The sequence below is a fragment of the Chlamydotis macqueenii genome, chromosome 15, assembly GCF_036417535.1.
Source record: "Chlamydotis macqueenii isolate bChlMac1 chromosome 15, bChlMac1.mat, whole genome shotgun sequence".
In the NCBI taxonomy this organism is placed as follows: Eukaryota; Metazoa; Chordata; class Aves; order Otidiformes; family Otididae; genus Chlamydotis; species Chlamydotis macqueenii.
In genome coordinates this window covers 6,800,937-6,828,398 of record NC_141570.1, presented here as the reverse complement: position 1 = coordinate 6,828,398, position 27,462 = coordinate 6,800,937, and the positions used below count along the sequence as shown (strand labels likewise).

General features: G+C 42.3%; 1 long non-coding RNA gene across 1 annotated transcript; it reads left to right on the top strand.

Annotated features, from left to right (window-relative positions):
- The first annotated feature begins 260 nt into the window (after positions 1 to 260).
- On the top strand, positions 261 to 24,786 carry LOC147598833 (uncharacterized). Its single transcript, XR_015260225.1, has 3 exons — positions 261 to 359; positions 9,221 to 9,335; positions 24,660 to 24,786. It is a non-coding gene; the product is annotated as an uncharacterized LOC147598833 (long non-coding RNA).
- Positions 24,787 to 27,462: the final 2,676 nt, after the last annotated feature.

Sequence of the window (27,462 nt, the reverse complement as noted above, 5' to 3'; positions counted from 1 at the left end):
AATAAAATACACCCCCTCCAAAAAAAACAAAAAACATTCCTATTAAATCTCGTTACCCCCGTAAGGATTAAAACCTGTGCTTAAGCTGGGCAACTCTCCTACTTGATAATGCCGTAATTTAAAAGTCTGCTGAGCTACAGCTATTTGCAGTTGTTAGACTGAAACGTCCTTTCATCTCTGCAATTTCATTCAGTCCCCTAGCATTGTGGGGACGCAGGCGAACCACTATAAATAACCCAGCCTTTTCATGTCAGCTGGTACAAATACCAGCCACTTCGAACAATCTGACCTTTCTTGGGGATTCTGACCAATCTGCAGTGGAAGACGGCTAATATCTTTCAGGATTTTCCATGGTTAAGGTATATATAAAAACTGCTAGCTGTTTGTGTGCACTCCAAATGCTTTCTAGCTTGTTTAATCTGGCTGTGACACTTTGTTCTGTGGTTAAAAAATGAAAGTAACGTCCTAGTTAATGATTTTTTATGAAACCCATTATTCTCACAGCTGTTTTTAAACACCACAAAAGGCAAATCAATCTAACACACCTACAAGACTAATATTTTAATAAACTAACAGAGACAGTGGTCTAAAGCCATGGTATTTTTCCTCTGAACTCTTGTTTTCAAATGAAACCCTGTGAGGTTACCTTGGCATTCCTTTGCATGAAGAAAGCAAAACCTAAAAAGTAAATTGCTGTTGATGTCTCCCAAAGTTCTTCAGCTTTAAATGGAAAAAAAAATAGAAAATGGCTTCAGCTTCATGATTAGCAAAAGCTGATGAAGGATGTTACTGTAGAAGGTATTAAACGATTATGAGATTTCCTTTCCTTCCACACACCTGTTAAATGGAATGTGATAATGCCTCTCTCTTATTAATATCTTATGAGAAAAGTCAGAAGGGACGTATCTTTGATCAAGAGATATCCATTTTACAGTTACTGCTGTAGTTGAGTTTGGAATATAGGACGAATCTTTCCTCTGTCAGAAACTGAAGATATTGACCATATTCTTAGTCATTGTAACCAGAAAGCTAATGAGAAAAGGTTATAAAACATGGAAAAACAATCTAGACTGTGGCTTGCTTCCTCACCTCGCTAGAAGCTGTGCCGAAATTTCAAGAGGGTTTTTCTTGTCTGGCATCCCCCCATTCATTCACACTGTAGCTGAGAGGTTCTCTCCCAGCCCCTCATTTATAGGAAGCATAGCAAAAAGGATCTCAGTTCTCACCCACTGGGAGAAACATCTTAGGGAAGTAAACATTGGAAAAAAAAATTAACCGTTTGTAGAGCGAAGCACTATCTGACAGGAGCAAGAGAGGCTGCATCTAGCTCACCAGACTTGTTATGTTTCTTAAGCCGCTTTGCAATCCCTCATGAGCATAGTGCATCTCAACTATAGATGTTCGTTTGTGTCAACATAACAAATTTCAAAAATATATACAGAAAGCAGAAATGTATCTTGGTCTAAAATAAATTTTAGACTTTTACCATACCCTTTCTTAGGGTTTCCTCTCTTCCATTCAGCCCTTTTGCATCTTAAAGACAAGGTCCCTGTTGTTATAGTTAGCCGAGAACCTCTGTACCTAATAGAAGATGCTCAAGAGTGCAGAGCACAGATCCTCATTCTGTAGGGTCAGTATACCTGGTCTGGAGCTGCAGCATGAATTCCCTACTATGTCTTTATATAAGCTCTTAAGTTGCCAACACAAGTAAGCAAAGCAGTGTGATGGTGAAAGAGTATTTGCCCACTTGCTGTTGCAGAGTAAAGCCAGAGATACTGATTTTTGCCATGTTATGAAAGTGTGTGCAAAAACATATTGCCTTCAAATAAGTAGATGCTGATGTGAAATTTGAGAAGCCCTTCACTGATTTGAAAATGCAATAGATTTGAAGGACACCAATGAGGAATGGTGGGGAAGGACCGACGGGAAGGGGATCACTCCCTGCGTTGCTTTCTCTGCTCCTCAAATTGAGCAGGCAAGTCCTCCCACAGCTTCTGGGAAAAACTCTGAGAGAGCCTCAACTCTCCACTGCACTGGGCAGTCCACAGCCAACACAGCCACTTCTTTCGTAGCCCAGCTCTTCCCATCGGAGCTGAACTTGCTCGCAGCTATGTGTTGTGCTGGAGCGAGTGGCTGTGATTTCACATTTGCCCCTTTGCAGTGAATAGACAAAGCTTTCAGGCGCATTTCTCAGGGACCGCACTGTCACTGCAGCTCATGCCAGGAGCTGTAGCTGGGAGCACGGCATGACCCCATGACCGGCATTAGCGGTGCTCACTCTATTAAAGGCAGCCCTCAGAAAAGGAAAGAGTTACTGAATGTCAATTAAAATGCTTCAGTGATTTAAGCGGGCAACTTCCATACACCGCTTTGTAACGCTACACCCCTCCGTCTCCAGTTAAGGGCACTGCTCTTCCAGCAGCCCCTAGTAGGTGAATTTATGCAACAGCATTGGCAGTGACCTTAAAGAGGGATCATTAAACTATTCTCCGCGCCTGAAATTCGTAACTCTATCTGCTTCCTTTGCGGGAGAGGATGAGACAAGGTGAGGAGGGAAGGAGCAGCTTGTTGACCACCCAGAACAAAAGAAGAACCTGAAATTACTCTGTTAGCCTAGATTCTTCTTGGTGCACATGCTGGAAGAAAAGTGAGAGAAAAAGTTTAAAAAAGCAGGATATCTGATACCTGCAGTAGACAGGAGTTTGCTGGTATCTAACAGCAGAGCTAGAAGGATCGTACTCCCTGACGGAGCGGGCAGCGCTCTGAAGGCTGGCACGGGTCCGGGCACCAGCGATGCTCCTCCGCTGCCGCTGCCAGGGAGGACAACGGGGCCCTTGTTCTCACCGGAGCCACTGTTGTCCCCGGGCTCTAGGGGCCATGGCTCCGTGTGCAAGCGCTGTCCCAGCAGCCCGCTGCCAGAGGCACCACCAGCGCCTGGCACCCTGACACGTGGCAAAAGGCTGGGAGGTGACATCCCGGCAGCAAGCACCACGCCAGTGGACATTTCAGCAGCTGTGCCTGTTAACTTATGGGAAAGGATGACTTTTGTCACTTGTCTCATCTCAGACATGCTGCAAAGTTCAGCTGAAAGCTTTTAATGGACCCTTGGTGCTGAGCCTGCAGATACAGAGAGATAGAGAGCATAATAAACTTTCAAAATATGATCTAACTGCATATCACATCAAATGTGTATCTTAACTGTATCCAGTGGAGCTGAATGGAAACAAACACACCATTTCAAACCAGACCACACACAGCAAGATAATGCACATGACTAATTTTGATGACTGATTTCATATAAATAATGCACCAAGATTAGTAGATGCACTGTAATATCCCCTCATTCCACTCCTTTAATTAACTTTTCATTGAGACTCCAACGGCAAGTGGCTGATTAATAAAGTGTTCACTTTTTACTACTTAGATTAAAAGTACATCCTGTCCTTACCTAAAATGGTGAGAAACTGCATGAAACGTAGGGAATAGCCTGCTTAATGCCATTCAGAATAATGCCGGTATTATAGCTCTTAGCTGGGTGGCAAAGGAAGAAATAACAGGTGTAGATAAGGAGTGGGAAGAGTACAGTACTATGGTCACTACACGTTGTAAATTGCTATGGGAACCAAACAGTTTTGTTCTAGATCAGTTTTGCCACCTACAAGAATGGGGAATAAGACGTAGATAACCCTACAGCTGAGCTCTGTTCTTCTGATGTCTGGCAATGTTTAAATGAACTCATGAAGGAAGCGTTGAGTAGCGAAAGACAAATGACCTTTTCCATCTGGGAAAGGCCTTAAAATCTCTAAAGCTGCAATGCCTGTGTTTATCAGAAGAGAAAGAAGGGAATATGCAGGTGAGGAAGAGAGAAGCTAAATCCATGCTATCTGAATTCAAAGAGGATGGCAGAATTTAAAAGAGCTGGTGACCTTCAGGAAATTGATCCTGGTGCTGATGGATCACTCTATATAGGACGCAGACTAATAGGTCAGCTGCTGCCTCTTCACTGTAGGAAAGGTGCAATTTCCTACCCCTCAAAGACAGAAACTTAAAAGGCTCCAAATGAGGCAATTTTAACACTTATTACACCATCCCCAGAGATTTTCAAACTATTTTTCAAGTGAGGCAGTCAGGTAGGGCAGATAAGCCCTCGCATCCTGTCATTACTGATGGAAAAACTGATACACAAAGATGTGACATGACTTGTCCCAAAAAACCTCCCTAAGAGGGACTCTCATCGCTTGCTTCTCAGGTATGTGATTAACCACCAACAACCTTTCCCTTTTAACAAGTTTCACACTGGAACTGTGCGAACCACAGATTTCATGTATTTTATAACACTAAGCCGTCAATTAGTCCAGGTTTACTCAAAACTGTGCCCAGGGTCTCTTTATAGGTCTATAAACCTGAGAGGACCTATTTGTGATCTTGGGCTGAGATTCAAGTTTTAAAGGAAAAGTGAAACTGGGGCAATTTTTTTCATTACTTCAATTTTCATACTTAGTTCTCATATACTGTGTTTGAATGTGCCTGAAGGGCTTGCATGGAACGTAATTTGCAGATTTCCAAGGCCTTTTTCTCTTTCAGCCTTGATCTCAGATTTTTACTTTACTAAGGCAGCCCCTCCATATAGCATTTGTAATACTAACATCTCAGGTATTATTTGGATTGGACTTGAGCATCAAAGGCATGCTTACGAGATCCATCTGTAACGGGTATTGCTCCTCTGTCCCACCATGGTGTAGGAGAGCAAAATCCTACAACAGCAGTATCAAAGCTGGACAGAGGAAGCTAATAACAGCAAACAGAGTAAGAAAAAATAAATAATAAAAGGATTATCCACTGCATGGAAAGCTTCCCAAGGTTCAGTACAACTGTGGGAAAGAATTCATAATCCCAGGTTTCATTCAGATGATTTCTGGGAACAAAGGCACCTGTATTAAAACCAGTGTTGTTGATTTTGGCAAACAGTGATCAAATAGCATATAAAATAACAGAAAAGATGGTACAAATCTGATTATCCCTGGGCATATCCCCGGTGCTTCACACATCCTCTCTACCATTCCCACATACATTTTGGCATGACCTGGTATCCTTTGTCTTGCATCACATCTTTTTTGACTGTGTGAAAGCTGAAATCTGAAAACATCCTTTGGATGGTAATGGGGTGAGTATGAGACAGCTGGCTTCACAGGGGCAGCCCTCCTACCTACCAAGTCTCGCCACATTCCCCTGTCCCCTGGATCTTCTTGGAACCTACTCTGAGAAAAATTCAGTAATACATTTAGCTAATTTTAAACTAAAAACCAACCAGAAGACAATCAGAGTTAACAGTACTCATTTAAATTTGAAGTTCTTCTGTATATAGAAAAAGTCCCTGGCCGGATTTCTCAGCAGCTGGAAATGCACGTAACTCCTCCCAGACCATAGGCAGATTCATCATAGTTAAGCACCTTCCCCACCACTTCTTTCTAAAGGCATCAAGAAAAGTAAGATGGGAAAATGAATAAATACTGGAATCAATCAATAAAGTGTTAGAGAGATAAGAATAGGTGGACATAATAATAGCTAGTAAGGAGAAATGGGGGACTGGAGCAGGATCTTTGCAGGTCAAGGTGTGGAGCAACTGGGGGCAGTCGCTGTAGGGACATCTCTTCTGAAAATAAAAATGTAGCACCTTAGCATGCCCCTAAGACCCAAAGCATTTCACAAGCAGAAAGAAGTGCTACCAGCTGTAAGTGTCATTCACTACTGAACTGCAGCATGGAGTGAAAAACAGCATCTATTCAATAGCTGTTTGGGACAGAAAGCAAAAAACAACACGGCCATTGAAACGACGGGAGGAATTTCTGGTAGGCAGAGCATAATTAGCCAACTTGGCCTGTGGCCAGGACATGGAGGTTAGTCATCTCCTTTCGTGAAAAGTGCCCTCAGATCTTCAATGACTAAGAGCATTCAGGACCTTGGGTTTATGTCTAATCCAGAAGATGGATAACAATGCTAAAGAGGAAACATCAGAGGCGAGTATGATCATAAACAGGGAGGATATGCAAGACATCTTCCAGACAGAGAGGGGAAAATGGAGCTCTAGGCACTGGCCAAAACAAACACAAGTCACCATGAGTGGATGGGGGTCATTCCAGGCTACTATGTGGATTACATCAGGAACTGACATTGCCCTCCTCATGGCTTCCCAAAGCTTGACTTTAACACTTGAATGTCACTGGCAGAACAAGACAAAAATTCTGCACCCATGGTCAAAGAAAGCCAAGAAGGAAACTCAGAGAGATAGAAATTAGGAGTCTGATTTCACTTGGGGGAACAATTAAGAATTCTTTATCAAGGATGAACTAATGGATCTTTATTTTTAGAGGAGAGCTTTGGGGAATTTTAAGAGTTTCCCGCACTTAGCTCCCTATTTAAATAATAAATAAATATCTATCTGGGTTCTGGAGAAGGTTCAAGACAGCAGTTCATCCAGTTGCAGCTAGACCACAAAAAAAAAAAAAAAAAGTGGTTTTCAAAATTGAAACAGCGAGAATAACTAGTATTCCTGGAGCCAATTCTGATGTTCTGCGTCTTTTCAGAAAACATACAAGTAAATAATTTCACCTAGTGTTGTTTTTGGGGTCTGTCCTGATAAGACAAGAGAGTACCCCAAAACATACATTTCTGAAACTACAGGATTGATCAGTAACACATCATTCAGCAAGAAAGTCTGCAACGGCGAAAAGTAAATCCTGCAAAAATAATCCTGATGGATTTTCAGCCATCGACAGACTGAACAAGCCTGGATACAAATGCACTTACATTGAAGTTTGTCTATGGCTCACATTCGAGCTGAAAGAAAGGCTGAAAACCAAATCTGCTGCTTTTCATCTGCTTCAAACTCTAACTAAAATGCAGACCCACAAAGCTAGCCCTGATTATTTACTTTAAAAACATTATGCACTTTGTTTTAAGTACAACCTTTAACTCTGTCTGCAAGCTATTTATAGGGGTTGCATATTTCTCCATCCATTTCACGCACACACTGCAGCAAAAGGTCATCCATAAGTATGTATCCGAAGTGGAAAACAGTGAAGAGGCATGCTAATCAGACTCTCTCCCAACCGCTTGCTGTTCAAAGAGCAGAGTGGGGCTAGATACTAATGTTTTTGACCCTTCAGAAGCTTAGCAGCCAATTAGCTTGCTAAAGGCTGTGATGAACTGCACTCATTTATTGTGCATCCACACGTTCAACTGTCATGTTTAACAAGCAGCAGGACCACCTACAGCTGCCCAGCAAGGTCCTTTGCACACTTAACTCCGACGCTGCATATGTAGTCACTAGAGAGGAAAAAGATGTAAAAAGCACAGCTTGGGATGACTTCCACAAACAAAGCAATGTCATTTGCAAAACTGTAAGATTCCAGTCAATTCCATCATTTTCCGAAGTTTTCCTTCAATTCTCAGCAATGGCTCCAGAACTTCAGTTTTCTTTGCTGTGTCAAAGGCAGGTCTTGCGTTTCCATCCAGAGCACCATAGTCATAGCGGTACAGGTAATCCCTGGAAAACCCAAGGTGATCCTTGACATCTTCATTGGAAAGATCATTACTAAAATGCCAGACCACATCTGAAGATGTTCTCACATTTGTTTGACATGTCTAGCTCATGCTTTCCTCTGCCCTACCATAGCATGCCTGTCCAATACTGGAGCCCATCACATCAGAACACTTAATTCCCATCCATAACTCACAAATTGGCAGTGCAGAGCTGTTGTTTTTCTTCTTAGATATCACAGCAAGCTAGTCAGGGTTCACAAAGCAAAGTCTAGGTAGATAAATGCAGAGACAGATTATCAGAGACTCCTTCTATCCCTCAGTGTCCTTCAATCAATGCAACACTTGAAGATCAGCAGGGCTGATAGCACAGCAACCAAATGGTACAGTTTTGAACACCTTTTATCTGAGAAATAACTGCACGTACTTAGTCAGCTACTTGTGAAGGGCATTTATTGGTCTGGTACCAAATCACCAACAAACTTAACATATTCTCAAGTCACCTATGTCCCACAAATGAAGTATGAGGAAGCTGAATCCTAACAGACTCAAACACATGCTTAAATATAAGGAAGTGTCTCACTGAACTGTGGCTGTGTTGAAATTCATATTACTAGCTAAGGTGTCAAGCAGAATCATTTATTAGTTTCTTCTCTCTCTCTCTCTTTTTTTTTTTTTTTTGTACTGGAGTCTTCAAGTTGTGTTTCATACCAACTAACTAGTCTTTTTTACTAAAGAGAGAAAATAGATGAGAAAGACAATGGTGACTACGAAATTGGAGAGAGATGCTGATGTCTTATTTTTAAAGCCTCTAATTTTTCAAAAAGTGCTCTATTTTAGACCTTGGCACCAGGGATTATGCAAAAATAAGGCATTGTGTTCAGCTACTTTGAACTAAAGGTTTCTTTTAAAATTTCCAGTAAGCCAAACTTAATGGCAGGTCAGGGATGTTTGTTTCACGAATTAAAAGGAAAGTTTCCCCTTTTAAGTTGCAAATCAGAGATGGGGAATGTTGCTTTTTTCTCAATATATACAAGTTATACTGTTGTAGTCTCAAAGCTTCATATGTTTTTTATGCTTCTCCGTTGAGCTGCCATGATCTGCCCAACAACACTTCTATCCCCTGTCAATTTGAGGGCTACATCTAAGACTCAGCCATAATTTATCAGGATCAGATGGCAGACAGTCCTGAATGCATCTCCTGAGAGCTGGGACACTTCTCACCCGTCATGGAGCAGAAACAATTATCTAAAGCTACCCATCTGCTCTAGGGCCATTTTGTCAAATATGATACTTCAGGGGGTGACACCTACCTGTCATACTGATTTTTTGGATGTTGACACAGTGGCTGGAGAGAACATCTGTTGCTGTTACTCTGCTGCAATCTCATTTAGACTCTCCAGAAGCAAAGATGAAAACATGTTTCAGTGCCTCCCTCCTGCCTGCTCCACCTGAAAAACCCTCTGTGTCTCATCTGAGCAGCTGAACAGCTGTGACCAGATGACACCTTATCCTCCTCTCTCTTTGAAACATCAGTTTAATTCCCAGCTGCCCTCACTGAATCCTCACCGACAGTGGTGTTCCTCTGGGTACCTAGCTGCGTGTATGGCCATTTTCCCATCCTTTCTTATAGATATCTCAGCACCCAAATCAGGGGGCAATTACACCATGTGCTTTGTAGCTTATGGAAACTGTGGAGAAAAAAAAAAAAAAAAACCACTGGCTGCAAATCACAGAGTGAAGCTCCATGGCTGGGTGTCCCACCGAAGAGGAGTGTGCTGAGATGTTCGGAGAGGGTAAGTTCGTTAGTTGCTCAGTTAGAGTAGCGAACTGCCAGCCATGGGTTGCAGGCTGCTGTACCCCCTGCTATGGCTGCGTGCCTCCTGCAAATTATTTAGAGCAATGCATATTGTTCCTTATCTCTAGGATTTGACCATTATTTGGGTTTGGGGGCTTTTGGGTGCTTTTTATACTCTTCCTACCTTATTTCAGTTGTGCAAGCAAAAAAACAGTTCCCTTACCAAGCAGCTTCAGTGCATGTGGGTGAGCTGAGAAATGGCACAGAAGACCAGGCTCCACCACTGCATGATGCTGCTGTAGAAGAGACACAGGCAAGGTCAAGGAGGAGAGTTAGGCTGGGTAATGTAGAGAGGACAGTCTATTTGCTGCTCACAATTAACCTGTGGGAAGCTGGCAGGGTCAGTTTTCACTCTGGATCGAAGCCTAAATGACTTTTTTTTTGGGTTGCAGGAGTGAAAACTCAAACCAGAACAGCAGCCCTGTTGGGCTTCAGGCTTAGACACGGTATCAGCTACCCTTTTCCAAAGCTGACAGCAATTAGAGGAGAATGGCAGATGTTTTCTCCCAACAGCCTCTTGCTTTAATGAGCACCTCCTCTGCATCTAAGACGTAGCTGCACCTCTAGACTGGAGACTCTCCGTGTCATGCGCAAAGCTCCCATACAGTGTCACTCAGTAAATAACACAGACAGCAGCATAATCATAGCTACCTATGGGATAGACGTTTTCTCAGTATGACAGCTTCCAGAAGTTCAAAGCTTTGCATGAACAGAATACACGAAGGCTGTGTGTTAACTAATCAGTTTCCGTCTCTATATGATCATTTTCTAAATTGCCATAAAAGTGGCACCAAGAGCATAGAAGATGACACTCTTCTGTCTGGGTGCTGTAATCACACTGAATGCATCTGAGCAGACTGCATAGCAAATGGGCACTGGAGATTCGAAATACCTCAGTTTTCATCATCAAACATCTCAAGCTAGTTCCTGTTTCCTTCTCAGTCAGCTCTCCTGACTCCATCAGTCTATTGATGCAACACTGAGTGATATGTGGCAGCATGTTACTCTCAGTGGAGATGAATTATTTCTTTTTTAAGGCTCCCACAACCCCTATCCCCTCTGGGTCTCTCAGTTGGTAAAGTAGCATGTCAAAAACTAATGGGAAGGTGTGAGACATGACATGACTTTATGGGAAGAAAATTCGGGCCAAGGGAGATGGAGTTTGGATTTTGACAGCAGACTTTGTTTGTTTCTTCCCCCTAACAATATGTTTCTATTTTTAAATCTGAATGCATTGCTGTGATTCATAATGTAATTGCTACAGGAAATCAGGAGAGACTGCACCTGTGTTGGACCATGACAGAGCACAAAGTGATGTTGGTTCCTCCCCATACTGACTAATCCCCTTTGTCTGCTGTGCACGAGCACCGTTACCTGCCCAAAACCCCTTCAGCCCTCAAATTTCCATTTACAGCTGTCTCCAGAGTGTCGCAAGAAAAGATGATGGATGGGCAGAATTTTATTTCCATTAGAATGAAGCCAACTGAATATTTCCATCTGCTTTATTAAAAATACTAGTTCTCGCTTTGCTTAATCGTGAAAAATGCAACATGTTTCTGCAGCTGAGTTTGCATTTTATCGAGGAAATAGATGCCTGAGGTGGAATGATTTTCTGTGGGAACAAAGCAAGGTGCAACTTAGCACCTTCCCTCCCATAGGCAGAGGGCATCCAGCTTGAGAGAGAGATACTGATAGCCCCACAACTAATATCTCCCCAAAGGGGTCGTACTTCTAGTTTTTGGCAAGGTCACCTCTGAAGTCCAACAACAAAGGCAGGCAGAGAGATAACTCAAACTGGAGACCTCCGTGCCATCTAAGCCTTGCCATCAGGCTCGCTCCTCCGCTCCCTGACCATGTGCAAGCCCCGCGGAACATCTCTCTCTCTCCTTGATGGGTTTCTGTAATTCCTGCTGTTGACACACTGCTCATGATTCATAGTTGGCATCGGTTACAGAAGACCGCTGGAAGAGAGCACTGAAGTGTTTGGATTCAATGGGATGGAGTGGTACAGAAGGAAACACATTAGAAGCACAGGAGCTTGGCATCTAACATAGGGGGCTGAGGGTGTCAGATTTGGGTGAACAATTGCTCTATCACAGTGCCTTTACAACTAAAACTCTGTCCAAAGAATAGAGTTTGTTCAAGGTTTTTCTTTTCTTGCATTGCTTTTCCTATTTCCCTCTTGTTTTCCCAGAAATAGAACATGACATTTATTTTTATGGACAGCATGATCTTATGGCTATTCCCCTGCGATGGGGTAATCTGAACACAATTATGTTCTGTTGACAAAAAGTGATAAAAGTGTATTGTGTCAACACTCTGAACTAACAGATTTGTCATCTGCTCTACACTCAGATAATAGAAGCAGAATTAGAAAATGCTCTGACAGACTCCATCCTCTTCTACGGTTAGGTAAGCCCTAGCTCTGTGCTTGGTTGCTGTACCCCAGCATTCTCCCTCTTCCAGCAAAATCTACCTGGCTGTGTTTTAAATTAAACTGTAAATTTTTCTTTGATTGACTTCTTTTGACAGCTTATATGTTTTGAAATAATTTGACCTAGACTTCTCCATTTCACTTCAGTTCTACTACTCTATTTTTCCCATGGCTTATAGAAAACCCAGCACTTTTGTGTAGCATTTTTTGCCATGCAGATTTCCTTCTAGACAATGTATTTTACAGTAGTATTTGTGTTACATCCTCACTCCAGCTGACTTCTTCATGAGTTCATGGACAGCAATCTACCTGGACTGTTGTTCTACTGGGACAGGCACCCACATTTGCCCAATATGTAAGGCCAGCCCTAAGCACATGCAATTTTCAGCAGAAAGACATGCATACATCATAACATAAAACACCATCCCATCCTAAGTCTGCACTTCCAACTCTTAGTTTGTTGGATGACAGTTACTGCTTAAGAGCTAAAAGAATTATTATATTATTCAAGCAAAACAGTGAAAGCTTTTTCATGGCCAAAAAAAAAAAAAAGCAAAATCAATTTCTAAAATTTCTGTAAAACATTTTATTTTGCAGCTGTGACTCTTGCACTGTTAAATGCCATTAACAGCGTTTCCAGTCAAAAAGGGCACGTGCAATGTGTATTAAGGCTTTCCAAAAATAGGAATCAATAGCCACCAGGTGCAATGAGTGGAATGAGTCAAAGCTGACAGCATCTGGTCACCTGGCTAATGCCTGTCTGAAAACATCGTGAAGGTTGGTCTCCTCATCAGAACAGAAGAGATGATAGTGCCATGAAGATGCTCTTAGCTTATATGTCTGGTCCTTCCTCAACTCATTCCTCCAGCTTCCAGGTTAAAGACTGTTAAAGACTGGGACTCCTAAAAAATCAGCTCTTTTAGGACCACAAACATCATAGTAATCCAAAGCCTGCTCTAATTTGCGGTGCACACTGGACTCCCTCTCTCCTCCAGTCTGTCCACTGCAGCCCACTTTGCTCCTCAGCTTCTGCAGTGCCTCAGCGCATCCAGCCACACAGGGCTTGCCCCTCTGTAAGCAGCATTTTGCACAGGTGTTTCCTTTGGTTTGATACATTTGTTATTTAAACAGAAAAATGCAGTTGATTTTGACAGGAGGGTGAAATCAACTGAGTATGTGCACATGGAGCACTATTGTTTATTCCCCTGATCCAGCTCCCACCAGTGGGATTTTATACTGTGGGGTTGGAATCAAGGCATTTACATCCTGAAAGGAGAACAATGTTCTGGAATAGTGGTTTAAGGTAGTTCTGATACCCATAGCCACCTTTAAAGGATATTGAGCTGGTCATTGCGATGGAAACTTGGAACTATTTGCAATTTAATTCACAACCCAAATTTCCCAGAAGAAGCCACAGCTCATTACCACACCTACAGAACCACTCCTGAAAGAGAGCACAGATCTGACTCCTGTTCTTCCTCCTTCTCTCTGACTGACAGCCAGACATGGTGCTCAACAAAAGGGCGCTGCTGTGAGAAAACAATTAAGAAAAAAAAACAGATGCTGAAGTTCTTTTCAGAATTGACTTAAAGCCGTAAATATATTGCGTAATGAACAAGTTTGGATAAAATGAAGCAATATCACTACAAACAACATATTTTTGCTTACCCACCAGGTTGATACTCTCTGTGTTACCACACCTAAGGTTTATCAAGTAAATCTCCCTGAATAAATGAATATTTATCTTGTTTTATCAGTAAGTGACTATCCATCCTAATGTATTTGACCATAGCAAAACAAGCTGCATATACCTAATGGGATTTATTTTACCAAAATCACTTGGTCCTAACTATAATAATTGCCTAAGTTTATGCTCAAGATATTTTTTTTTTTTTTTACAATTTTGTCATAACTTTAACACTAATCTGAATCCAAAGTATCTTAGAATCCAAGATACTCAGCTTGTAGCATTTGAGTTTTCCACTGGAGTCAATGAGGCCATTTTAAGAATTCACATGCTTAAAATTAGGCATATGCTTAAGTGCTTTGCCTTTGGGATAAAGAGCACATTTGGGACTCTTTGGTACATAGTTCTGATAAAATCCATCAATCTTGCTTAGATGATTAAAACAAAAGCATCTTTCTCAGAACTTCCAACAGATGTTTTCATAAATTTTAACATACTTCTTTTCCCTGTCTCATTCTTTTCCAGCACAAGTATTCCCTTAAAAGCTGAATGAGGAAATCTGTAAACTTAATGGAGGAAATTTATTTGGATAGAAAGACATCTAAAGAAGTATAACAGTCCTTGCAATGATCTCTGGCCAAATTCTGCCCCCATTAGCTTTCTTTATGCTTTTCCCCACTGCCAGATGTATCCTTGCAAATGAGATCTTCCAAAGTAACTATTGTCTTCTCTGAATCCTATAAAATCCTTTCTAATAGTCTCTGAGTAGAGTGTTTAACAAATCAAGTGAGTGTATAGCTGCTCGCTCTGTATGTCTGAAGTGTATTCTCCCTTCCACCCGCCCCATTTCATTCTGTTGACAACATGTATTTTGTCAACCTCTTACTGCAAATCATTCAGTCAATGAAACTGAAAGACATTTCAGCACATTTTTATCAACAGAATGTAATTTTGTGCAAATCATGCTGTCAACAGGAAAGAATGCCAAAAGAAAAGTGAAAGAACCCAAACTCATTTTGTCCAAAAAAATAAATTACAGTTTGCTTTTATTTTTTGCATGTAGACAAAATGGAAATAGCAAAACTTCCCCATCTGTGGACAAAATTAAGATTGATCTCTTAATTTAAGAGACCAAATGGTATTTGGTAGAAAAATACCAACACTATGAAGGACAGCTGAGATGCTGAGTCACAAGAATTTTTCCAGAAGCATACACCTTTCACTGTTTTCGTTGTATCAGTGAAATGCCACCTGAGATATTCAATCCCTTGTAGCCAAATATTCGGTGATGGGCTCAAGTACAGGAAAGCAGGCTGAGCTAAAGAAAAACACAGATGCTATTTCATTTTCCAGTTGATGAATGGCTTGGGTTACTCTGCAGGTGCATGTCCAGTGTTGTCTGGACCGTGATCTCTGGTCACTGATGCTCCTCAGGACTTTCTGCCATAGCGGCCCCTTTCTATTTTTCTCTGTTGTGATGCTTTCATCCTTTTGTTGCTTCAGTTTTGCTCTTTGAATTCTCTTCAGTATTTTGATACTATTATTCTATGGACTGGAGTTATTTCTTAATATGGTAAAAAACAACAATAACCTTCCTGAGTTTTTTGGAAAATTTCACTATGTTTTTAAATCACCTTATCCCTTCCAATTCTTCAGCGAATTGTTCAAATAAGGCCTTGGAGAACTGACAGTCCCGAAGAGTTTGTATGGGGCTGGAGGAGCAGAGTCGGTGGCTGTTATCCAGCATTTTAGAAATCAGAACGAGACTTACCACATGCCATTTTGGTACACACTGTAGGGGATAACAGATCATTTTCTCCATCAGTCCCCAGTCTTTACTGGGGAAAGTGATGATCCAGCCAAATTCCCTGAGTCCTGCTCATCCACAAAAAAAAAAGGGACGCACAGAGAGAAGGTACGCATTGTGCAGCGTTAAAAATGTAACGGCTTTGAGACACTGGCCAACACACTGACACCGAAAGCTGGCAGCAAATATGTCAGAGGGATCACGAAGTTGGCATGAAAGGCTTCAGCTAATACAAGAGATTATTTTCAGGGCCTTATTGTGTGCCAAACACAACAGAAAGCTGGCCTCAGAGAGCAGCACTTCTGCTGCAGCCGCAGGGGGTGGCAGCCGAGCGGAGCAGGCGCTCGGGGAAGAACCAGGCCGGGGTTTTTATCTGGGACAGCACTCGGGCTCTGCAGGGACCAGCTACTTTCTGGCTGTATGTCACTTCTGTGTCTCCTAGCTAGCCTCTATTTGCAGTGATCTGCCTGAAGTGCCTACAGGCTGGGTCACCTTTCTGATTTTTGCCCCCGTTTTGATGTAGTATTAGGAGGGGGACTCGGTGCATCCCTTTGGCTGCACCAGGTTGCCCCAGTGAATTCCAGATTTTTGACAACATCAAGGACCTTCTATGACTAGTCTAATGTTTAATCCTTACCTGCCTTCCTATACAGGGCAGCTCCAATGGCAAGAAAGTATTCATTAAAAGCATAGTGTCACTTTAAAAGCGGTAGATAGATTCAGTGGGAAGAAGTACCCTGTGGACTGAAAAAAATATTCCGTACTACTTTGCTGTGCACTTCGCATGGTATCTTCTTGCCATTCTGGTTGTGCTGACAGTGCTGCATATTGAAAGAAGGATTCATATCTGTGAGGCATAGCGAGCAAATACTGCAAAGCATTTACTTGGTCTGGATCAACAGGAATTTTCTTCCTTTTCAAACCTGTTGTGTCAAAGCCTTTCTGTCTACGTGGATGAGGGCAATGGCTGTATCTTCACCCTGCCATCCTTGTCCACTGGCACTAAATACCCTCACCCTGATCGGTTCTGCTAGCATGTGACTCAGGGCTTTTTCATAAGTGTGGACAGAGAGAGACTGAAACTTGTGCATCCTCCTTTCCCCAACACTTTGTACCGCGGCAGTCAGAGTCAAGGTCTTGCTAATTAACCCGGTTTTCCTTTATATGTTGATTTCAGCTTGCGCAAAATTCTTGGTCCTGTCCTAGTCATAAGTCAAAGCTTGATAGTAAGGACTGAGCTGCTGGTTTGGAGATGTACCGATCTGTCAATGTAAACATGCCATTGGAGGAAAAGCAGCTTAATGTTGTTACATGTAATAGCAACAGCCTCCCACACCGCTGTGGAGGTGCTGCTGTTGATACACCAGATCATGGCCAGGAAGGGGCAGTAAACAGTGCTCGTGCAGAGCTGTAGAGAGGTGTGTAGGAGGACAGTCAGGGTCAACTGTTGAGGACTTTAGCTCCCAAAACTTCTGAAAAAAAAATGGCTATTTGTACTGAAAAGCTGAACTCCTGGTAATAGAAACCTGGAAACCTGGCCATTTACTGGCAATCTCTTGCAGAAGCACAGAAGAGTTCAGATTGGAAGGAACGTCAGGAGATTTCTGATCCAGCCTCCTGCTCAGAGCAGGAACAACAATGAATTCAGCCCAAGTTGCCCAAGGCTTTGTTCAGCCCAGCCCTCTAAATGTAGGCTCTCTTGGAGCGAGTAGACAGGTCTCATGGTGACTTTTTTAAAAAAAAAACAAACCCTCTTTTGTTAGTTGGAACCCCCTCGATTTCAATTTATCACCGTTATCTCTCATGCTCCCCTGGTTAACCTCCTCTCTCTCAATTAGGGCTGATTTCCTTGCATACATGTTATGTGATAGAAGCTTTCAGTAATGGGAATCAATCAGCATGCCCCAGTAATTCTAAGAGCACTACAGGGAAACAAAAATACAACTTTCAGCAGAGGTATCTGTTATGCAGCTAATGAATGTGTAGTGGCATTATGGGGGAGTGTGGCCGCGTGAATCCAAAGTGATTTACCGCATTCTGCTGTACATCAGGAATCTGAAAACCCTTTAAATGTCTAACATTTAAAAATGTGTATCTCTTCCAACATGTGAACCTAGAAAAGGTTCACAGATTTCAATGTTGGCACTTTTCATTTCTTTTTTTTTTGTCATAACAAAATCAGTTCTGCTAATCACCATTCATGATATGGAACTTATTTCATTTGAACGGCAGTTCAGAGGAAAACATTTACTGGTTTATTCCTGTACCAAATTATCTGCAACTGAATTCAAAGATGGACTTCAAACCGCATCCTTTGCTAAAACTGGAGTTCCCTGATGCTAGCAGTTGGATCCAAACCTGATGTCGCATCAGTCTTGGCAATCTACAAAAAAACCAGCAACTTTCAACCCCAAAACCACCTGTATGCTAAATTATTTCTTAAAAAAAACAAATCTGGAGCAGGTATCTGCAAGGGTAGGGAAATCAGCAGAGCCTGCCCTCTCTGCTTTGCTCAAACAGCTGGCATTCCAGGAAAGATGCCAATAAAGAAAGGACTCTGGGGTGATTTTTGCCAAGTTGAGTTTTTAATTTGTGTAGTTACATGACTGAATGCAACATAGATCTCTAAGGTTCAAAAATGAGAAAAGAAAATGGAAGTTCAACAAAATCCTACAAGATTTAGTTGGGGTTCTTTGACTCCTTCTTCCCCTTGCTTGAACACCTCTAAGCCAAGCTGGAGAGCTAAGTGGCAACCAAAGTATCTTGCCCTGAAGGGCATCAATAGGGGCTGATAACATTCCCAGATCATTTGGAGCCAAATGAAAATCCTGGGACTTGGCTTCACCATGTGAAAAGATAAGCCCTGCAAAACTAAGGGGAGTGAGGGCAGCGGAAAGGGATGGAGCCTTCCAGCTCAGCAGCCACGCTGGGTTACGTGTTAGAACAGGGCCAGTGAAAGGTACGTCGACCACACCGGGCTGCCCAATTTTCTTGTCACCTCCATTTCATGCTTTCCTCGTAGTGCTTTTATCCATTGACACAAATCACTGCCAGTGCACTCTGCACTGTCCAGGACACCTTGTGCATATGATCATTTTGGGGAGCGCCTCCCTGTATTACACCTGCTTTCAAAAGACAGCGGTCAACCTGTGCCCTGCCAAGAGCACTGCCAGTCCTCCTACAGAGCAGGTGTAGCCAGCAAGCTCCCAGGCACAGCTATTTTAACGAGCAGGAGCTAGGTTTTCCTCCCTTGTCTCACCCAGGGCTTCTCAAAGGCTCTCGCTTCGCATCTGAATTCAACTTGCTTCGAATGCGTCCAACAGATTCACACCTGTTTGTGGAGCAAGCCAAGAACATTTTGAAATTACCTGGCCTATAATTTTGGCCACCCTTTCCCTGCTGTGCATTTCCCTGATATATAGAATGAACTCATTCACTCCGGCTATTTGGATACACACCTCTCTTTTCCAAAATTGCCTGGTCTATTTTAGCATAGCTTTCAAGAACATCTCTTAGTACAGAGAGTCATTGAGAAGTACAGCACCACTAAAGCACCCGACAACCAGCTGCGTTGCTCCAAAACTGATTTATTGAAAGGGATTTGTGGAAAAAGGGATTTAACATTCCTACTCTTCCAATATAAATGACAGTGCAAAGCTGATCTGCTTTCCAGTTTGTTTGACTTACTCGTTTTCTGTGGCACGTCTCCCTGCAGGAATTTATTAAAATGCACTGACAATTACAGTATGGAAAGAGATATTGTGGTTGGTTGCTTGCAACCAGGGCTGACAGTGCTGTGTGCTTGCTCTGTGGCCTCTGGAATTGAGGATTCCTCCACCCAGGAACTGAGTTGCCCAGGTGAAAGGTGGCCTCAGCCCTCTCTTCCTCTCCCCAGCAGCCTGGGGCTACAAACACACTCGGCTAGGTCAGCTGCCTGCACCGCCGATTGCTAACCACTGCCATCAAAACATGAGGAACAACACTTGTCTCAGGGGTAGAGGATTAATTAATTCGCATGAACAGCAGCATTTTGGAGATGCTTCACTCTGCCTAATTGCCAGGGACTGTAATAGGACTCAAGTGCATCTTATTCTCTACACAGGCGATGCTGCACAGACAAAACCATCTCCAGGCCCTCCGACTGCTGCATTATTACTGTGGCAAAAGCTTGTCTGACGGCGAGAGCCCTTTGAAGATGACTGCTGAATCAGCTCCCAGATATCAAAGGTTTGTTCCAGCTACCGCAACGCGCAACAGATTTCTGCCGCAGCATCTGTGGGTTAATCTCTCCTTAACAGTAAGGGTAGGAGCAGAAATCTCAAGACCCTAATAGTGAAAGGGAATTTTTGTGAAACTCATCACCATGTGTCCAGGCAAGATCCTGTTCCTCAGAAAAATCTGAAGATGGAGATGTGAGAGTAATTCTTTCTGGAGCTGCTCCTCAGGCTCAGCCTGCTTTATCATTCAAGAAATCAGTTGAAAGAGACTGAGAGAGGCTGGAGAAGAGACACCTCAGAGCAAAACTAAAAGTCAAATGTGAGAAAAGAAAGGCAGGATGAAATGTCAGAGTTTCTGTGGGAAGCACACAGGAAAGAGCAGGCGCTACCTGCTGCGACTGTTTTGAGACATCAGGTTGTCTCCACCCACACTGCAAGCCAGCGAGCCTCAAACAGAGGCCAAAAAAAATGCACCTGTCTTCTTCACATCTCTGGGAGCATCACTTCTGCCTTTTAAATGCCCCAGCCACCCAACCTGCATCCGCTGCCTGTCTCTGTGTAAAAGTCCAAGCGTGCTGAACAAAATAACCCTCCCAAAGTGGCACCACGAAGGAAACTTCAAAGACCTGCTGAAGCCAGTGAGGAATCCACCTGTCAGAGGAAGGGAAAAAATTAAAAGATGGGGAAAAGGGGATTGCAGGAGCATATGGAGAGCTGTGACAGTGCGGGGAATTGGGGCTTAGGAAATGCCGCTGAAGTGGCACGGCGGTGGAAGGGCCTGCGAAGGCAGGGTGTTATGGGACAGGGTGTTGGAGCAGCAAAGCCGTGGTTGTCTGTAAGAGATCTGTAAGCCCACTGCAGTGCCAGAGCTCGTTCGGATACAGCAACACCCATCCCCATGCAGACGGGCTGCATCTGTCACGTACAAGCCCGCTCCCTTTGCACTCCGATGGCTTTCAGTCACACGGGTGAAATTTTGCAGCCTGAGAGCGTGGTGTTGTTCAATCATCACCCAAACGTGCCCGGCTTCCCTGGCAAACATGCCGTGAGTTACAGGCTGGGGACCTGTGCAAAGCTCCCCACGTGTGTCTGGCACCCCTGGTCCCTACCCCACTCTCCCTGTTCACCCAGCTCCTGCCACCGCTCCAGTGATGAGCGATCCACGGGGTTTTGCACAAAAGAAGGCCCTGCAGAAACACAGGTGTAGGACTGGAGTCTTATATGCAATGCAGTGAAACAAAATAAAGAAACAAAGGAAAGTCTGCAGCGCTTTCTCCATTCTTTCTGTCTTTCTCATTTCCTGTTGCTATGCCATTCCCCAGGCAAATACAAAAGAAACAGCTTCCTCAGCCGCAAAAATGAGATTATTCAAAGAGCCCCTCTGTCTTCTCATATTTATTGTGATAGGCAGTGTTGGAAGTGTTTGACAACAACTCAATTATTCGCCATGAATAGAAGCGGGATAGGCAGGCAATTATCCACTTTACCCATGTGAGAGACACCCATATTCAAAATCCACATTCAGAGAGATCCACATTATTTCCAAACCATTTTGCATATTTTTAATTACCAGCTTCAGTTTAGCTGGGTGGTTATGACTCCAATCAGTGCGCTTTGGAAGGGCTGAGCACTTGGTTTTAAGCCAGGCGTGCATTGTCTCGTTCACATCAGCACGCCAATGTGCAGTGTTTGGGCTGTTTGGGTTACATTTTAAAAAGCAGCCTCCAGGATGCTGCATATAATTAGAAAAACTGATTAAAACTTTTAATCAAAATACAAGAAATAAGAAAAATTCACGTAAATACAGATGTCAACAAGGTGGAAAAATCCTATTAAAAAAAAATTAAATTACATGAAAAGTATCTATCCTATGGCCTTTTCTTGAACATTTAACTTTTTTCCAGAACTTACTTTCAAAACAAAAAATATTGCTTTTTCTATGTAAATATTTTTTCTTAATATCTGAAATATTTCTACTTAATATTTTAAATATTTTGAGCAACCTGTACTGTTCTTTGTGGAGGAAATCTTTCTATGGTTTTGGTTTTGTTTCTTTACTGAGTGAGAACATTTCACAGCATCAGAGGAAGCTGAAAATCTAGTTTCTACCCCTCCGAAGTAAATACATGTCCTTCTGTATTATTTGCTCCCAAACATGATCTCTTATTGCAGTCAGATTGCAGTTAAAATGGGAACGGTTTTAAGTAATTTTTACCAGCTTTCAGATCAGTAATAGCATGTTTCTCAAGTGAAAAATGGTAAATTGCAGCTTAGGTGGTGGAACTGTTAACTTTTAAAATTTGAAATTGGACTTTTACATCCACTTTTGTGTGTGTTGTCAGAATATTGTGGCCATAGGAATCCACATTGCCTCATGTGAAGGTTTCTCATTTTCATAGCATCAGTATTGTTCTTAACAATTTCAGCTGCTGAAGGCATGGGATTAGATAGGATTCACATTTTTTTTAAGAAAACCTTAAAACATTGAATTAAGCAAGAAATATTAATTAGCATAATTTAAAGCCTTAGAACCAGAAGTTTAAAAAAGAAAAATCTATTATTTTAAGTGTTCTTGTAACTGCGGGAGAAACTTCACTCATTATTTTGAATGTACAACTTTGTAATGCCAGTGCTATAATTTTAATAAAGTTATTCCTAATTCCAGACTATTGTTTGAGGCTGTATACATACTAATCAGTTCAAGAAACTCTCAGTTTCCATCCTTGCTATGTACTTCTCCTCCTTTTCCATTTTATTTCATGCTCTTCATCAATATTCCTCAAAACATTGGGTATGAGCTGGACAAAGAGTACATCTTGCCTGGACCTCACCAAGGTCCCAGACCCAGGACATCTCCCACATTCTTGTAGGACCTCCCACATTTCTCAGCAGCAGCAGTCATGCTGAAAAACCACAATTCTTGGTTCCAAAGGCACCTTACAGAGCCCGCCTGCCTGAGGGGAGCTGCATCCAGGACCTCGGCAAAAATTGGGAACCCGTAGTAAAATTATCCAGGAGATCCTCATAAAAATCAAGCATATCTATTCCACTTTTTTTTTAATTCCTGTAGTAATATGTTCTCAAGGGCAAATTTACTGCCAAATGCGACATTGCCTTGTCTGTGCGTCACCACTTTGTGATTTCACTGTGTGTGGTTCAGGTTTTGCCGCACTGCAAGCTCTTTAAGGTAGGAGAGACAAAGCTGCCTTAAGTCCATGAGCCTTGGATCAGCTCTTAAAAGTTTCAGTGCCATGACTACTATTTAATTTTTGTATTTTCCTTCTTGTTCTCCCAGAACGTCAATAAGAAAACTTGTTCGGGGAAATTGGGGTCTGTATTTGCATATTTATGCAGTAACATTATGGGTAACATTGGCTCGTGCTATACAGTGTGTTTGTTTTCACTGTGCAGATTTCATCTGCTCAGGGGGTTCAGTTATTTGACCTATATTAATATTTAATGGTACAAATACTTAAAATAAAAGTGCAGGCACAGCCAAGGCTTTTGGTAAGTCCACTTTAAACAGCCACCCTTCATTAAAATCTGGCTCTGTCTGAAAGATTTTGATTTCTTGCAGGAATTGAAACGAAGAGCAGTACTTTTGATGACTGCTTCATGACTGTTTGAATATTGTTGTGGCTAATATTGTTGTACACCAAATCTGCTCTGTAAAGGACCTTTGTACAGGTCTTGATTTACTGAGCAGAAGAGATCTGCAGAAAAATGAAAGGGAAAAATCTCAGCTGGAATAATAGAATCGATCATTGCATCAAAGCAGTGTCTGTTTGTACTTTGCAGTCAGGCTAGACCGGTATTTTAGCATGGGCAGTTACTGACAATGTAATAAAATGTTGTCTTTCTCTTCCTTGTTTCCCCAAAAGAGTAACTTCTCAGGTTGTTCACTAAAGACTACAAAAAATATATATATTCCACTAACTCTGTCCTCTTCAAAACAAGCCTCTCCTGGGTTGCCTTAATCTCCTGAATTTCAACCAAAAAGCAATCTTTCCTGGCATGCCTGTAAAAGAAAATTTAGCCCATGAAAAGGGTGGGAGGCTTCTTGGCATTAGGATAAATTATCTGTATAGTACAGTTCAGTCTGTAGATTTTTTTTGCTATGAAGCAGCATGAAAGCAAGTGAATGGCTCGCTATGAATCAACCAGCTGCTTTTCAGTACCTCTTTCATTAATCCAGCGTATCTCAGCTTGCCTTTCACTCCTTGCACAGCGAAGAATATTCCTGAGTCTACCTTCCATGAACAAAATGCACACTTCTGCCTGGGGCTAGGGATGTGTCAAAAAGTGGAGGAAAAAACATAAACCAAGCCTCTAAAGAAAGAAAAACAATCTTTAGAAACACACTCAGCATAAACATATAAGAATCATGAACGTTGACGACATAAAGAAAAAAAAAGAACTTAGAGCAAATGTGCAATCAGCTTGGATATGATGCAGTTAAAAAGCACACAAAAGCTTTATACAAACTAATGAATTGATTTAGGGCTCCACTAGGTGATATACAATGACATATTATTTTTGTAACCTGTAGTTTGCTGTTCACATAGTAATTTCCACCTCCTACCCTGCCAAAGAGAAGAAACTTTTTCACCTTAAATCTTAGATGATGATGAGACCAAACAGCAGGAGAGGATGTATAAATGAAAGTAATTTACTGAAGAAGGCTTGACTGACATGAAAGGACAATAAAAGTTATGATAATGTTAGGGATATCAAAGTGAAAGCCAGGTGGGCAGGCAAGAATAGGCAAGTTCCCAAGTCAATCTGAAAGGCGTTCTTCAACACTGGGGAAAATCCAGCCATTTATTTTCCAGCTTATCACTCCGTGGGTCAAAAACTATGTATTAAATTTGGAGCACAAAGACCTGCCTTTGTCTAACAATTGTACTTATTGTAGAGATGGGCAGGGAGGAGGGGGAAGGGGAAGACTTTCAAAAGCTCAACACATACTTTAGAGAAGATGATTTGGGATTTTCTCTCTAAAAAAACAGACCATTTGAATCACACTCTCTTACTGTTCAGGGAGGTGTATATTAAAATGCTCTTCCTCAGTGTCCATTATTGCTTTTTACCAGAGCATAGTTTCCGCTGTTTCTCAGTTTGCAGGTGGTGGTCAACATTTCCACTGAGGAAACAGCCTGCCTCCATGGAATTGTTGCCATACGGGATTACAAGACCTGGATTTTCAGAACAACTTAAGAAATAAAGCTCTGAGAATTACCTAAAGATCTGAAAACTATCTCTGAAATTGTTAAGCTGCCTACTCAATGCTTAGAGAGTCCATGGCTTAACCCAGCAACCCAGTCAGTTTTCAGCTGAAGTGATGCAGCTTGGATAAGGCCCTTAGAGCTCCCTAAGTGGCTAAAATGCAGGAGATCCGTTCCCAAAATTGGAGTCCTGCCAGCTTGCAGAGGAGCCAAGCTACATGAGCAATGGGTGCTGGGAACAGAAAGGCTGACCGGTTGGGGTCCCACCACTAAGGTGGTTCCCTGAGGACTACCTTGCAACCCATCAGGAATTGAGTTGGTACAGGGACCACCAGCAGCCACCAGCCCAGAGATTTGGGTACCGGATTTGTATAGTGCTGACACCTAGTTATACACAGAAAGGTCTTGCTCTTTCTGAGGTGGGCTCAACAGATGTTTCAACATTTTATAAATAATAATAGAAAATAAGCAAACACTCCAAAAACCCATGGGCACTTCAGTTGTGTGAGGGATCCTACACTTCAGTAATATTCCTTTTCCTTCCTGTTGGATTCATTGATGGTTCTGTCCCCGTCTCTTATAACTGCCCTGCAAAAATATAAGAAAAAAAACAGACTGGGACGAAAGATTTCGACTTGAATCTCTTTCCATTTTACGTTTCCATCTCCCTAGATAAAAAACAGAAAGTAAATAACAGTCCCAGTAATTAACTCCTCTCCTTTTAAAGCATACAGTCAGGTGCTCCAACCACTTGACTGAGCCCTTCCAGCTTAACTCTGCCAAGTTGGAAGTAAAAAGAGTTTTTTTCAGATTTTGGGGGCGGGCGGGGGGTGGGGGGGTGCAAGACATTGTTCCCCAGGACAGAAAGGGCATGAAGGTTTCTATTCTGAACCTGCTATTTTTGGGAGCAGTCCAGTGAGTCAGCGGAGAGTCCCTCCGTGCGCTGACATGAAGGAAATCCCGGCTCTGGGTGTTGCTTCCAAATGTGCTCTAAGCTCAGCTGAGAACAATACCAGTGTGGTGCTTCCAGTGGGGCAGCTCAGCTCAGGCTGCTGCGATCGATGGATGGACAGATGGACGGATGGATAGATGGATGGGTGGGTGGATGGATGGATGGATGGATGGATGGATGGATGGATGGGTGTACAGCACAGCTGATGGAGTAGCGAGGTGCATAGCTGGACCAGGGGACATGGTCACATTGTCTAATTTAGCCTATTTTTGCTGGCAACCAGAGGTGCAGCATACAGGATCAAGACAATTTATGGATCCCCTAAAGACAGGGAATTGAGGTAGCCACCTCTGTTGAGCCAAGTCAGAGCACTGTTCAGCTGACTACAGCTGGTATAGTGGTTCCCAGTGGTACCAGTGCAGCTCCTCAGAACTGGGGAATTGCACCTCAAATCTCTATCCTCTCCCTTATTCAAAGGATATTGCCAAACCAAAAAAAAAAAAAAAAAAAATAGAGATTGAACTCAATGGTGAATTTTATATTAGCTGCTTTTATGGTATTTGAGACATGGCATTACTGACATCCTGGCTGTTGGATGTCCACTAGTGCTTGAGGAAACACAAAAGTCAGGTGTTAATCTTGGATTAAAGCTGATTTGATTTACTTTTATATTCCTTTTTTTTATTATTATTTTTTCAAGCCAGAACAACATGGAAGTTTTAAGCCAAGAGTTCTCCTTCTATGCAAACATTTGACATACTGAAAATTCAAAGTCTGTGAGTCATCCTGACAGCACATCCAATGTGTTAATCCATCAGTTTCCTTCTGAGTACCAGTAAGAAGGGGAAATATCATCATAACAAGAATGGTTTCACTTTCCAGCATCCACTTCCTCAAGAGGGTACTGGGTAACTAAAGCTAAGGCCAAGTTTGACAACAGGTTGGCAGAGTTCAAAGTCTCTGGCTTTGAGCATCTAATTTTGTCACTCAGACTGAGCTCCTTAACAACCATCTTTGAAGATGTTCATTTAGCTATTCTGAATTGCCCCCACAACAATACAGAAAAGCACCACAACAATGCTATTACATGATGAGCAGATCTGTGGCTCTTTTCACATTTATTCATTTCAATTTCTTCAGTCCTTGAACATTTTTAATGCCTTCTGGTTGTTAGGTAATATCCTACACTGTGCTGGTGAATGGGTCAGTTTTGTCCTGTCGTTTATTTTCAGCATCTCAATCAGCTGATCTCCGTCTTGAATAAAGACAGACAAGCTTTGGGGACCAGACTCACCCGTGAGGCAGCAGTTTCTGAAACCATTGGCTTCTCATCTGCAGCTCAACCAGGCTAGGGAAAAAAAAAAATACTTATCCATCCAGCTAACTTGAACCCTGAAAATCAAAACTGGGTTACTGGGAATGTTGGTGGGAAGTAGGAAAAGGTAAAACAGAGATACCTTGTTGAGGCTGTTTAATTGATAAGCAGGTTCCACCTGCATCCTTAGAGCTAAAAGGAGTTTATTCCTGGTTCTTCACCAACTGATGGAGCTCTTTACAGAGCAGTGTCTAGCAGTGATCAAGGTGATACTGTGTCTCCTTGGAGAGGCAGCCCTCTCCGAGGATCTGTTAGTGTCATGACTTGCCAATGATGTATTGCTCTAAAAATGGTGCCTGCTACAAAAGAACAGGTCCTGGAGCAGATTTAGCCCTAATTACAGGAAGGAAGGAACAGGAGAGGTATGC